Source organism: Pipistrellus hanaki, assembly GCF_964339955.1.
Source record: "Pipistrellus hanaki genome assembly, chromosome: 15".
Taxonomy (NCBI): Eukaryota; Metazoa; Chordata; class Mammalia; order Chiroptera; family Vespertilionidae; genus Pipistrellus; species Pipistrellus hanaki.
The window spans coordinates 31739517-31749670 of record NC_140517.1 but is presented as its reverse complement, the minus strand read 5'-3'; positions in this window follow the sequence as shown (position 1 = coordinate 31749670).

Here is a 10154-nt window from a genome sequence, read left to right as displayed (position 1 = left end):
TCTTGATTGGAAGTCTTTGAAATTTTCATTAAGGATGTAAGTGTGATCTTATTTTGGGGGAGTCTTTGTTTAAATTATATAAAATATGTAAAATCACTTTTTCAAAGGAGACCAACTAAAGATCCCATCCCATTATTTATTTTTTTATATAGTGCTTCTCAAATATCTGTGGTGAAAGACAAGATTATTATTTTGCTTTTTAAAAACTTCAATGGGTTGTAAACTGATAATTTTGGAAATTATAACAAATTGCTTGAAAAACAAAAGACATACAAAATTACAGCCCCATTTTTTTTATTTTTAGCTTTAACAAATAACTAGATTTTCATAAATGTAATCTAAATAAACATAACATAAAATCTGTTCACATTGTTCATTAACATGTGCAAAAGGGTGAATGATATGTCAAAATACTATTACACTCATAACTTTTTGTAGTTCTATTATCATAGTCAAACAAATGTTAAGGAAATCATAATTCTCCATACTATTTTAACACTTTGAATTAAACCATGTATATATAAATGAGGTGTTCAAGTTATAGAGTATTAACTTCTCTCTCCTGTGCTACCCAACTCTCATCCACCAGAGTCTACACTCTTTCTCTACCCTGGTAATAAATGCTCCATTTAAAGCATCACTTGCCTCTACCACTTCCTGAAGAATATCACCTTGGCCCTTCCTCAAAGTTTTGCCAGAGATTCTTCCCAAGAGTGATTATATTTTTGATGTCTTATCCTCTTATTTCCCTCCAAAAAATATAATTTTCAGAAACTTTTAGTTCTAACTGGAATCTTTGCTCAGGTCTTAAGCTCAAAAATATTGTCTCTTTTCCTGGAATATTCACTCTTGGGCCCAAGTTTATATCTTTCCTTCAACAAACCAATTATCTGTTAGTAGGTGCTTGTGGTAGACACTGTTGTTTAACAGCTACAACAGACAGCCTCAGCCCACATTGTCTTAGCTGATGTTGGAATTCTGTATTTTACTTCCCAGCCTACCTTGTGCCTAAGGGCAACAATGTATCATGAATCTGGCCTTCAGATATATACAGATATATTTAGGGATGAGAGATATTTGAAAGCATTTGCTTTTTTAATAAAAGGGACACAATCAACTAGCACAGTTGTTCCCCTTAATTTTTGCAAATAGCAGAGACCAACTTTGAGTCCCTGGTACAGATTTATTAGAGCCCCGGTGCACGAAATCCTGCAGGGGTGTGTGGGGGGGTCCTCTCAGACAAACCTGCACTCTCTCCAATCCTGGACCCCTTGGGATTCAGGCATAAACTGGCAGTCAGACATTCTCCTCACAATCCGGGACTGCTGGCTCCTAAGTGCTCACCTGCCTGCCTGTCTGACTGCTCCCTCACTGCTCCCCCCTTGCTAGCCTGATCACCTACAACTGCCTCTGCCTGCCAACCTAATTGCCCCCAATTACCCACTTTTGCCAGCCTGGTCAGCCCCAACTGTTCCCCCCACCAACCTAGCCTCCCATTACTGTCCCCACTGCTGATGTGGTCACCCTTTACTGCCCCACACTAGCCTGGTCACCCCTAAATGCCCCCCCACTGGCCTGGATGCCCCTAACTGTCCCCCTGCTGGCCTGGTTTCCCATTACTGCCCCCATGCCAGCCTGGTTGCCCCAACTGCTCCTCCCAACCATCCTGATCTCCCCTAACTATTCCCTCACTGGCCTGGTTGCCCCCAATTGTCCCCCCACCAGCCTGGTCTCCCCTAACTGCCCCCTTGTGCCTGGTTGACCTGAACTGCCCCTCTTCCAGTCTGGTCACCCCACATAGCCTGCTGTTCAGTCATTTGGTCATCCGTCACTAACCCCCCTGCCAGCCAGGTTGCCTCATGCAGCCTGCTGTTTGGTTGTTACTGTTACTGTAATGGAGTTTTGGACAATTTTCATATTCCTCTATTACTAGTATAGATTCCCTGTGAGTACCAATTAGCCTCTTGGTACAAGTTCAATTATATTGGACCTCTCGCATCATGATAGGGACATAGATTCATCCTCACAAGCATAGCACACATTATCTGAGGTTTTCTTTCCCTGCCTAATGTTTCTGCAAGCATTACCAACAACAAATACTTTATCCACAATCATGGCATCCCACACAGCATTTTGTCTGAACAAAAAAACTCATATTATAGTAAAGGTGGCATGGCAATGCATTCATGCCCATGGAATTAGCTGTTAATATCTGGTATTACTACATGTTCCATCACCTGGAATCAACTGGCCCGATTAAAAGGTGGAATGGCTTACTGAAGATTCAGTTTCAATGCCAGTTGGAGATATCACCCTGAAAGGCTGATGTTCTCCTTTACAGGATGCTGATTTTTGAAATCAGAGACAATTATGGCCTCTCTCATCCCCAAAATACATACTCCAGGAATGAAAGAGTAAAGTGGGAGTGACTTCTTTCACCATAATACCTAATAGTTACTCACAGAATTTGAGCTTTGCTAATCCTATATAATAAAAGCCTAACATGCTAAGTGTCTGGTCTTCTGTTCAACCAATCAAAGTATAATATGCTAATGATATGCTAAGGCCAATCAACTGCTTGCTATGATGTGCACTGACCACCAGGGGGCAGACACTACGAACGGTAGGTTAGCTTGCTGCTTGGTTCCAGCTGATCAGGACTGAGCAAGATGGGCCCTGGAGTTCTACCATGGTCCTTCCCCAGTTGGCCTACATCCATGCCTGGCCTGATTGTGCACCACTGGGGTCCCTCTGTCTGGTCTGACCTCTCACAATCCAGGACCCCTTAGGGGATGTAGGAGAGCCAGTTTTGGCCCCATCCTGCAGACCAGGCTGAGGAACCCCACTAGTGCACAAATTCATGCACCAGGCCTCTAGTGTGGATATATTAGTCCCCAATGAGGCTATGCTTCCATCTAGGGACACACCAATGTCAATGGTTCTATTGAATTGAAATATGTGATTTACCTCTTGAACATATTGTGCTCCTTACACCACTGAGCAGGGGGTGGGGGTGGGGAGAGGATTACTGTACCAACTGGAATAATTGATCTTAATTATCAAGGAGGAATCAGGTTACTGCTATACATTGGAGGTACAGAGAGCGTTATCTAAAACCAGGGAATTTTCTGGCATTCCCTTTAAGGTTAATGGGAAAATTACAGCAAAAGAAAAAAGTACAGAATGCTTGAGGACTTAGAATCTTAGAAGGATTTAGGTCCTTCTATCAGGCAAAGAACCTAGAGTATATGAGCCTATCACTGAGGGCAAAATGGAAATACTAGAATGGGTCATTGAAGAATAAAACCTTAGATATCAACTATGACCTCACATCCTATTATAGAGATGAGGCCTCTAATAGCCTTGCAGATTTTCTCCTTCTCTTGTTATATACTATGTTTATATACATATACTAATCACCTTTTTCTTCTTTCTTCTCATTTTTATTTCATATGCAAGTTGTTGGAAGTTAACTTTATGATTTATTCTTTTTTTTTTCTGGGCTCAGGAGTTTTTTTGTTTGGTATTGTTTTTTAAATCTTGATTGTTCAGATTATTACAGATGCTCCTCTTTTTATCCCCATAGTTCCCCTCCACCTGGTTTCCACCCCACCCCATGCCCTCAACCCCCTTCTTACTGTCCTCGTCCATAGGTGTAAAATTTTTGTCAATCTTTTCCCACATCCCCGAGAATTGTCTGTCCACTATCTTTTATGCTCCTGATTGTATTATATTCACCAGTTTATTCTGTTCATCAGATTTTTTTTGTTTATCAGATTTTTTATTCATTTGACTTTTAGATGCACTTGTTGACAGATATGTATTGTATTTGTTGTCACTTTGTTGTTCATAATTTTTTGTCTTTACATTTGTCATCTTCTTCCTCTTTTTAAAGAATACCCGTCAGTATCCTATATAATAAAAGGCTATTATGCAAATAGAGCAAACAGTGGACTGACCAGTTGCTATGATGCAAAATGACCACTGGGGGGCAGACACTCAACACAGGAGCTGCCACCTGGTGGTCAGTGCACTCCCACAAGAGGGGCACCGCTGAGCTAGGAGTGAGTGCAGTGGCGGTTGTGGGAACCTCTCCCGCCTCCACAACAGTGCTAAGGACTCCTCAGCGGACATCCCCTGAGGGGTCCTGAACTGTGAGAGGGCACAGGCTGGGCTAAGGAATCCTCTGTCAGTGCACAAATGTCACGCACTGGGCTTCTAGTTTTATATAATACTGATTTGGTGGTGATGAACTCCTTTAGCTTTTTCTTGCCTGTGAAGCTCTTTATCTAACCTTCAATTCTAAATGATAGCTTTGGTGGGTAGAGTAATATTGGTTGTAGGTTTTTACTGTTCATCACTTTGAATATTTCTTGCCACTCCTTTCTGGCCTGCACAGTTTCTTTTGAGAAATCAACTGACAGTCATTTGGGTACTCCCTTGTAGGTACTGTTTTTCTTTTGCTGCTTTTAAGATTCTCTCTTTGTCTTTTGCCCTTAGCATTTTAATTATGACATGTCTTGGTGTGATCCTCTTTGGATTCCTCTTGTTTAGAGTTCTCTTTGCTTCTTGGACTTGTAAGTCTATTTCTTTTACCAGGTAAGGAAAGTTTTCTGTCATTATTTCTTCAAATAGGTTTTCAATATCTTGCTCTCTGTCTTCTTCTGGCACCCCATAATTTGGATGTTGGTATGTTTTAGGTTGTCCCAGAGGCTCCTTACTCTATCACCATATTTTTTTTATTCTTTTTGCTTTTGCTTTTCTGGTTCACTTCCTTGTATTTCAAATCTTTTATTTGATTCTTGGGATTCTCTAGTTTAGTGATGAATCTCTGTATATTATTCTTTATTTCAGTCAGTGTATGCTTAATTTCTGACTGGTCTTTTTCTTTTTTGGGGGGAGGGGGAATTATCACTAAGATCTTTGAAGGTCTCACTAAGTTCCTGAGAGGTTTCTAGAAGATTCATGAGTAACCTTATAACTGTGGTTTTGAACTCTATATCCAGTAGTTTGCTTTCCTCCATTTCTTTCATTTGTGATGTTTCTTTTCATCTGCATTTTGGCCATTTCCCTGTGTTTGTTTCTATATATTAAGTAACTGCTAAGTTTCCTTGAGTTTATAGAGTGGTCTTGTGTGGTAGGTGTCCTATAGGGCCAAGTTGATCAGCCTCCCCAAACATCTGAGGTGGACACTCTTGGTGCACCCCTTTGTGGGCTGGGTGTACAGTCTTATTGTAGTTAAGCTTTGATTGCTGTTGGTATCACTGGGAGGAATTGACCTCCAGGCCAATTGGTTGTGAGGACCAGATGTGTCTACAATGGAAGAACTGCTGTGCAGGAGACACCTTTATGGGGCAGAACTTGCTTCAATAGGGCTTTGGTGCTCACTGAGTCTTCTCCCTTGAGTGTGTAACTTATGGATGTGAAGAATTGTAATCTGGTATGGTCTCACACTGATGACTGAGTACACTGGCTCTTGGATCTCTAAGGAGGTGCAAAGTCAGCCACTGCCTGAGGCCACCTAGTGGGAGTTACAGAGAGATCTGAAGATTCCTCCTCTTTCTGGCAGTTTCGAAGTGCCTACTGCTGCCAGGCCATGGGCCTTATTTTGGGGCTTTCTGACCCAGCTGCAGTTTAACAGATTTTAGGCTGAGAAAGGACAAGCTATTCATATGCAAAGCCACTAGGCACAGCTTGGGTGGGGTTGTAAATTGGGTGGGGCAGGTTCTTAGGAAATCACTGGGATGGAGCAAAGAGCAAGGGCTTTCAGTGAGCCCTGTACTGGAGAGATCCCTGTGTCTCCATTTCCAGCATCCTTGCACAGGAACAATGATTGCTGCAAGCACCTCTGAGAGAAAGCTGCCCTGTGTTCCAGCCCAATACCAGACAGTCCAGTTTCTCCTTGTATGAGACTGGATCCTCAGAGTCTCACCCAGAACTGGAGTTCAGAGCAATCTGGAGCTTGCATCTCTATCCCAATTGAAAAAAACAAAACACACAAAACAGCATACCCAGTTTCCAGCCCGGCCCGTGCACACCTCCACACATCTGCATCTCCGCACCTCTTACCAGTCTCAATGTGCTTTTTTCTACCCTTGTTGTAGAACTTCTACTCAGCCAGCTTTCCAGCTGTTCTGGATGATAGTTTTGTCTTTTAGTTGTAGTTTTGATGTAGTTGTAAGAGGCAGCAAGTACAGGTGTTTACCTATGCTGCCATCTTGGTTCTCCCATAATTTATTCTTTAGGCAGCAGAAATGTATAAGACTTCTTTAGGGGAGGGTATAAAATGGAAGAGGAATAGTTGGATATAGTCTGTGCCTTGTCCCAGAGCAGATAGAACGAGCAACTAAATCAAATAACATCCACCCTGAATTGGCTAAGTAGACATAGCTGGTGAGACAATTCACTGCCAGGATGGGCAGAGGACACCTGCAGAATGGCAAAAATTAGGGATCTGTGAGACCTTCAAGCCCAGAGGTCAGAAGGAAGCTGCACAGCACCAAATCCACATCTCTTGGGACAGGCATAGCATCTGACTGTGGAAATCAGGTCCACAGGACTGTTGGTGGCAGAGTATTCTAGCTTTAAGTCCACAGCCACAAGATACTGAGCCTAGAGAGGGAAGCCATCTTCAAGCTGCACCATGCTGGTGGGGGAAGGAGGGGAGGAGCTCACAGTTGTGCAGCTCTTTCCCTTCCTTTTAGTCTTTGCTTTTATTTGCTAAACCTAATTCATAGGACCTTTCAAATGCAAACACTTAACTGTGCCTAAGGTGCAGGTGGAAGTGCGGACTTGTTGAGTCTGGGGAGAGGAGAGGGTCCAGGGAGATGCGGCCATGAGTCTGGCACTGAGTCATACCTGATGTGAGGGACCTAAGCAGCCATTTCATCCTGAAGAGATAGCCCTTCCCTGCAGTCTCCAGACAACAATACACCATACCCAGACTATACCCTGAGCAGTACAAAGGATACAAAAAAAAAATCTGAATAGTACCTGAGAGTCCTCAGGAACTGGCCTAAAGAGAGGCTGTTCAGTCCCAGAAACAGGAAACTGAGAAGCAGCAGACAGTACAGAAGAATAGGATCTTAAACCAGCCCTCTTGGGGAATTAAAACTCAGTGGAAAGTAACAACACTTAATTTTTATTTTATTAGTAGTATTTTGTTATCTTTTTTCTTTATTTTTCTTTTTTCATTTGTTTCTTTAGTTTCTATTTCTTTTCACATTATTTTTCATCATTCTAATTTTTTATTTTGTCCTATTTTTTAAATTGATTTTTTAGTTTTTTAAAAATTTCTTCTTGTCCACTCATCCTCTTTCTACTTCATCTATACTGAACTGAGGTCTGCGCCATATTCATCTAATTCCTTAACCTTACTTTCTGTATATAAGCTCGGCCTCTACAGATTCTATTCCAAACCTCTTTACTAGGTATTTGGTGTTTATATGTTTTGATTTATATGTTTGCTCTCTGGTGTTTTATCCATATAAATATCCTATCTAATAAAAGAGTAATATGCAAATTGACTATCACTCCAACACACAAGACGGCTGCCCCCATGTGGTCAAAGATGGCTGCCCCCATGTGGACCCAAGATGGTCACAACAAGATGGCCAGCAGGGTAGGGCAGTTGGGAGGGATCAGACCAGCAGGGGAGGGTAGTTGGGAGGGACGAGGTCTGCAAGTGAGGGCAGTGGGGGCAATCATGCCTGCAGGAGAGGACAGTTAGGGGTGACCAGGCTGGCTGAGGAGGAAATGGGGATGACTGGGCCTGCAGGCAAGGGCAGTTTGGGGGACCGAAGCCTGCAGGAAAGAGCAGTTGGGATGACCAGACCTGCAGGGGAGGGCAGTTATAGGCAATCAGGCTGGCAGGGGAGCAGTTAGGCATCAATCAGGCTGCCAGGGGAGTGGTTATAGAGTGATCAGGCTGGCAGGAAGAAGCAGTTAGGGACAATCAGAAAGGCAGGCAGGTGAGCAATTGGGAGCCAGCAGTCTTAGATTGTGAGAAGGATGTCCGACTGCTTGGTTAGGCCCTGTCCTGGTAGGATAAGGCTTAAACAGGCAGTTGGACATCCCTTGAGGGGTCCCAGATTGAAGAGGGTGCAGGCTGAGCTGAGGGACAACACCCCCTCGCCCCCTGTTCACGAATTTTGTGCACTAGGCCTCTAATATATGTATTCCCTTTTTCTTCTTTTTCTTTTCTCTCATACCATTTTTTCTCTCTTCAATATCATTTGTGCTTTCTTTATTCTCCCTTAATTCTATTTTCTATGATGGTCATTTATATTGGGGTTATCAGTTTGTGAGTGCATTCATGTTTTGTTCCCTTTGTGTCATGTCCTGTTGAGTTGCATTTTGTCCTTTTTGGCCAATGTGGTAGAGAGTGAGCCATATAACCAGACAACCAGAGAGGAGACTCCATCCACAAATGAGTCAATAACACTACAGACCCAACTACAGAGGCAGGAAGAAGGTGGCAGTGAGGGAGAGAATGTGAGAGAAAGAGGGAGTGATAGAGGAGTGTGTGGATGTGTGTGTGTGTGTGTGTGGCAGTTAGATACAACAGGACCTTCAGGGGCAAGCTGACCAGGCTTGCCTAACCAGGCAGCCTCTGCTACCATTGCAAATAATTCCAGAGTGGCTGGCTCTTCCACAGACAATGCACCTTTTTGAAGGGGAAAGCTACTGTGACTGAGAGTCCAGCCTCACCTAAACCCAGGGTGCCCTCAGACTCTACAGCCAACCCTTCCAGAGACCTGCTGCCTAAGCTGCGGTCCCATGTTCACTGAGACTCAAGCCATTCCAGGCACAGGATCCTGTGAATTCCGAAATGTGCTCACCTCTGACCAGCCTAACACTTTAGCCTAGGACACCACAACCACATGAGCAGCAGCTATGTGAGCAGCCCACCCCAATGCGAGGAGCAGTAGCCTCACACACATGCCCCTGTCTGAGGAGCAGCAGCCATGTGAGCAACCCACCCATGTCCAAGGAGCAGCAGCCACTTGAGCAGCCTATCCACATCCGAGTATCAGCAGCCCTGCAAGCAACTTGCCCCTGTCTCAGGAGCAACAGCCATGTGAGCAGCCCTCCCCCATACAAGAAAGCAGCCATGCAAACAGCCTGCCCATGTCTGAGGAGCAGCAGCTGCTTGAGTAGCCCATCCACATCTGAAGAGCAGCAGACTTGCACAGCCTGCCCCATCCGTGGAGCAGCAGCTGCACATAGCCTACACCCATCCAAGGAACAGCAGCCCTGCAAACAGCCTGCCCCCATCAGAGGAGCAGCAGCCATGCAAGCAGCCCATCCCAGTCTGAAGAGCAGCAGCCACACAAGCAGCTTGTCCTCATTGAGGAACAGCGGCAGTGTGAACAGTCCACCACCATACAAGGATCTACAGCACAGTGAGCAACCTGACTCTGTCTGAGGAGCAGCAGCCACACAAGCAGCTTGTCCTCATTGAGGAACAGCGGCAGTGTGAACAGTCCACCACCATACAAGGATCTACAGCACAGTGAGCAACCTGACTCTGTCTGAGGAGCAGCAGCCACACAAGCAGCTTGTCCTCATTGAGGAACAGCGGCAGTGTGAACAGTCCACCACCATACAAGGATCTACAGCACAGTGAGCAACCTGACTCTGTCTGAGGAGCAGCAGCCACACAAGCAGCCCAATGCCATCTGAGAAGCAGCAGCTGCACAAGCAGCCCACATCCATATGAGGAGAAGCAGCCCCAGAGCAGCCCACCCTAATACAAGGAACAGTAGCTGCGCAAACAGCCCACCCCCATATGAGGAGCAGCAACCTTGTGAGCAGCCTGCCTCCATTTGAGGAGTAGCAGTTGTACAAGCAGCCTGCCCCTGCCAGCCAGAGGAGCCACCACTGCTGTAAGCAACACCCAGAGGAGCTTCTGCCAACTGAAGAGCAGCCATTGCCATGACGTCCCAGAAGCAGCCACCACCTGAGGAACCACTGCTTCCTGAGGAGGAGCACAGGCACATATCAACACCTAGATCCTTTAGTGACAGCAAAAATGGGGAGACAAAGTAACCCTCAAAGGAAAGAAAAGGAGGAATCGACAGAAAAACAGCTAGGTAAAATGGATATATATATATATATATATATATATATATATATATATATATATATATTCA